Consider the following 5,000-nt stretch of genomic DNA (forward strand, 5'->3'; position numbering starts at 1 on the left):
GTGTGATGGAGTGGCCCCAAGAGGCAGAAAAAAATGTTGGCTTCCGAAATGGAACCCTGTCCCTTATTTGGTGGACTACTGTTCATTATAACGGATAAATGAATAGTTCAGCATTTTGACATATTTCCATGTTTGTTTCTTTAAAATAGGATTTACTACTTGTTTACTCACCTTGACAGGAGTCTGGAGACAGGAAGTGACCATCTACACTTTGGTTTTGTTAACCGAGCCACTGCAAAAAATAAACAACATTGGCATGTTTGAGTCAATTCCCCCATTTTAGCATGTATCAAATTTAATCTACAGACTGCCTTCAACGTCAGTAAACAAATATTAACATATGTCAAATCTCTCTCCACTATTCTGTGGCATCGAGGTTAGGATTCAGGGAGGCTTGAAGTGATGTTAGATATGTGCCTGAGGGGAAAGAAAGAGATAGGGAGAGAAGGATGATTGAAGGTGAAACGAGGGCGTTACTTTCTCTCTCTGTATGATCTGTCCATCACAGAGAGATCATACCTGGAAATGGGATGGAGCTGTCAGGTCTTTTAATCTCTCTCTTCAATGTCAGAGATGATACGATCATCATATATGTATTAGACTGACAAAGAATAGGACTGGGATCCTTTAAACACACACACACAGACACACACACACACACACACACACACACACACACACACACACACACACACACACACACACACACACACACACACACACACACACAGGCACCTCATGTCCTCTTCACGTCTCCATAAATCTACGACTGCTCTTCATTTCTTTCCTCTGTTCTGTCATTCAACAGCACTGCTCGCTCAGCAACTTCTCTCCCTCTATCTCCATCCATGTCTCTCTCTCTCTACCTGCTCCAGGTGAAACCGATCCCTCGTTCACGCCACCTTGAGTTCACACCTCTCCACCCCCCCATCCACATCTCTTCTTATCTCTCCTTCCTCTCCTCCTCTTCGTCTCCGCTCCACGCCACAGCTCCATTTTCACAACTATCAGGTTTTTCATTTGTTCCCCTTCTTTATCTCTCCCCAGAAAACATGCTTTCTGTTTCTTCTGTCTTCTGTTGTTGTCCTCTTCTTGTTTCCCCAGCCGCAACACAAGAAGAAGAAAAAACATGAACTGGAGAAAGAGATAAAGTGAGGGAGGCATGAACTGGAGAAAGAGATAAAGCGAGGGAGGCATGAACTGGAGAAAGAGACAAAGCGAGGGAGGCATGAACTGGAGAAAGAGATAAAGCGAGGGAGGCATGAACTGGAGAAAGAGACAAAGCGAGGGAGGATTGAACTGGAGAAAGAGATAAAGCGAGGGAGGCATGAACTGGAGAAAGAGATAAAGCGAGGGAGGCATGAACTGGAGAAAGAGATAAAGTGAGGGAGGCATGAACTGGAGAAAGAGATAAAGCGAGGGAGGCATGAACTGGAGAAAGAGATAAAGCGAGGGAGGCATGAACTGGAGAAAGAGATAAAGCGAGGGAGGCATGAACTGGAGAAAGAGATAAAGCGAAGGAGGCATGAACTGGAGTAAGAGATAAAGCGAAGGAGGCATGAACTGGAGTAAGAGATAAAGTGAGGGAGGCATAAACTGGAGAAAGAGATAAAGCGAGGGAGGCATGAACTGGAGAAAGAGATAAAGCGAGGGAGGCATGAACTGGAGAAAGAGATAAAGCGAGGGAGGCATGAACTGGAGAAAGAGATAAAGCGAAGGAGGCATGAACTGGAGAAAGAGATAAAGCGAGGGAGGCATGAACTGGAGAAAGAGATAAAGCGAGGGTGGCATGAACTGGAGAAAGAGATACAGCGAGGGAGGCATGAACTAGAGAAAGAGATAAAGTGAGGGAGGAATGAACTGGAGATGGAGATAAAGCGAGGGAGGCATGAACTGGAGAAAGAGATAAAGCGAGGGAGGCATGAACTGGAGAAAGAGATAAAGCGAGGGAGGCATGAACTGGAGAAAGAGATAAAAAGAGGGAGGCATGAACTGGAGAAAGAGATAAAGTGAGGGAGGCATTTGAAATGTTTAGAAAGAGATAAAGAAGGGGGAGGCATGAACTGGAGAAAGAGATAAGCGAGGGAGGCATGAACTGGAGAAAGAGGATAAGACGAGGGGAGCATGAACTGGAAAATAGATAAGCGAGGGAGGCATGAACTGGAGAAAGAGATAAAGCGAGGAGGCATGAACTGGAGAAAGAGATAAAGCGAGGGAGGATTGAAACTGGAGAAAGGATAACGAGGGAGGCATGAACTGGAGAAGGAGATAAAGCGAGGGAGGCATGAACTGGAGAAAGAGATAAAACGAGGGAGGCATGAACTGGAGAAAGAGATAAAGCGGAGGAGGCATGAACTGGAGAAAGAGAAAAGCGAGGGAGGATTGAACTGAGAAGAGATAAAGCGGGGAGGCATGAACTGAGAAAGAGATAAAGCGAGGAGGCATGAACTGGAGAAAAGAGATAAAGCGAGGGAGGCATGAACTGGAGGAAATAGATAAAGCGAGGGAGGCTGAACTGGAGAAAGAGATAAGCGAGGGAGGCATGAACTGGAGAAAGAGATAAAGCGAGGGAGGCATGAACTGGAGAAAGAGATAAAAGCAAAGGGAGGCATGAACTGGAGAAGAGATAAAGCGAGGGAGCATGAACTGGAGAAAGGAAAAGCGAGGGAGGATGAACTGAGAAAGAGATAAAGCGAGGGAGGCATGAACTGGAGAAAAGAGGAAAAGCGAGGGAGGATGAACTGGAGAAAGAGATAAAGCGAGGGAGGCATGAACTGGAGTAAAGAAAAGCGAGGGAGGCATGAACTGGAGAAAGAGATAAAGCGAGGGAGGCATGAACTGGAGAAAGAGATAAAGCGAGGGAGGCATGAACTGGAGAAAGAGATAAAACGAGGGAGGCATGAACTGGAGAAAGAGATAAAGTGAGGGAGGCATGAACTGGAGAAAGAGACAAAGCGAGGGAGGATTGAACTGTAGAAAGAGATAAAGCGGGGAGGCATGAACTGGAGAAAGAGATAAAGCGAGGAGGCATGAACTGGAGAAAGAGATAAGGAGGGAGGCATGAACTGGAGAAAGAGATAAAGCGAGGGAGGCATGAACTGGAGAAAGAATAAAGCGAGGGAGGCATGAAACTGGAGAAAGAGATAAAGCGAGGGAGGCATGAACTGGAGAAAGAGATAAAGCGAGGGAGGCATGAACTGGAGAAAGAGTAAAAGCGAGGGAGGCATGAACTGGAAGAAAAGAGTAAAGCGAGGGAGGCATGAACTGGAGAAAGAGATAAAGCGAGGGAGGCATGAACTGGAGAAAGAAATAAAGAGAGGAGGCATGAACTGGAGAAAGAGATAAAGCGAGGGAGGCTGACTGGAGAAAAGATAAAGCGAGGGAGATGAACTGGGAAAGAGATAAAGCGAGGGGGGCATGACTGGAGAAAGAGATAAAGCGAGGGAGGCATGAAATGAGAAAGAGATAAAGCAAGAGAGGCATGAACTGGAGAAAGAGATAAAGCGAGGGAGGCATGAACTGGAGAAAGAGACAAAGCGAGGGAGGGAATGAACTGGAGAAAGAGATAAGCGAGGGAGGATGAACTGGAGAAAGAGAAAAGCGAGGGAGGATGAACTGGAGAAAGAGATAAAGCGAGGGAGGCATGAACTGGAGAAAGAGATAAAGCGAGGGAGGCATGAACTGGAGAAAGAGATAAAGCGAGGGAGGCATGAACTGGAGAAAGAGATAAAGCGAGGGAGGCATGAACTGGAGAAAGAGATAAAGCGAGGGAGGCATGAACTGGAGAAAGAGATAAGCGAGGGAGGCATGAACTGGAGAAAAGAGATAAAGTGAGGGAGGCATGAACTGGAGAAAGAGATAAAGCGAGGGAGGCATGAACTGGAGAAAGAAATAAAGCGAGGGAGGCATGAACTGGAGAAAGAGATAAAGCGAGGGAGGCATGAACTGGAGAAAGAGATAAAGCGAGGGTGGCATGAACTGGAGAAAGAGATACAGCGAGGGAGGCATGAACTAGAGAAAGAGATAAAGTGAGGGAGGAATGCACTGGGATGGAGATAAAGCGAGGGAGGCATGAAACTGGAGAAAGAGATAAAGCGAGGGAGGCATGAACTGGAGAAGGAGATAAAGCGAGGGAGGCATGAACTGGAGAAAGAGATAAAACGAGGGAGGCATAAACTGGAGAAAGAGATAAAGTGAGGGAGGCATGAACTGGAGAAAGAGACAAAGCGAGGGAGGATTGAACTGGAGAAAGAGATAAAGCGAGGGAGGCATGAACTGGAGAAAGAGATAAAGCGAGGGAGGCATGAACTGGAGAAAGAGATAAAGCGAGGGAGGCATGAACTGGAGAAAGACGAGGGAAGTGCAGAAGAGAGAGAAGAGAAAAAAAAAGTGGATGTTTCTTTCGAAGGGAAAAGGGGAAACATCTCCACGGCAACAGGAATGTGCGATCCATTAGTGGCGTAATAGAGGAGAGAAGTGTCAGCTGGGACTTGTAGTCTTCCTTTGAGATACAGTTGCAGATTAGTATCACTCAGGCTTTAATACTGTTAACTGTCTTTATGGTACATATTGAGACAGTACAGTAGTATCACTAAGGCCTTCAGACTGTTAACTGTCTTTATGGTACATATTGAGACAGTTCAGTAGTATCACTCAGGCCTTTAGACTGTTAACTGTCTTTATGGTACATATTGAGACAGTACAGTAGTATCACTCAGGCCTTTAGACTGTTAACTGTCTTTATGGTACATATTGAGACAGTTCAGTAGTATCACTAAGGCCTTTAGACTGTTAACTGTCTTTATGGTACATATTGAGACAGTTCAGTAGTATCACTAAGGCCTTTAGACTGTTAACTGTCTTTATGGTACATATTGAGACAGTTCAGTAGTATCACTAAGGCCTTTAGACTGTTAACTGTCTTTATGGTACATACTGAGACAGTTCAGTAGTATCACTAAGGCCTTTAGACTGTTAACTGTCTTTATGGTACATATTGA

At 45.5% G+C, this 5,000-nt stretch overlaps 1 protein-coding gene across 1 annotated transcript in view; it reads left to right on the forward strand.

Annotated features, from left to right (window-relative positions):
- LOC120037495 (keratin-associated protein 10-4-like) overlaps positions 1 to 5,000 on the forward strand; it is a 150,412-nt gene that overhangs the window by 136,875 nt on the left and 8,537 nt on the right. The gene's annotated exons all lie outside the window — the stretch shown is intronic.

Source organism: Salvelinus namaycush, unplaced genomic scaffold, assembly GCF_016432855.1.
Source record: "Salvelinus namaycush isolate Seneca unplaced genomic scaffold, SaNama_1.0 Scaffold172, whole genome shotgun sequence".
Taxonomy (NCBI): domain Eukaryota; kingdom Metazoa; phylum Chordata; class Actinopteri; order Salmoniformes; family Salmonidae; genus Salvelinus; species Salvelinus namaycush.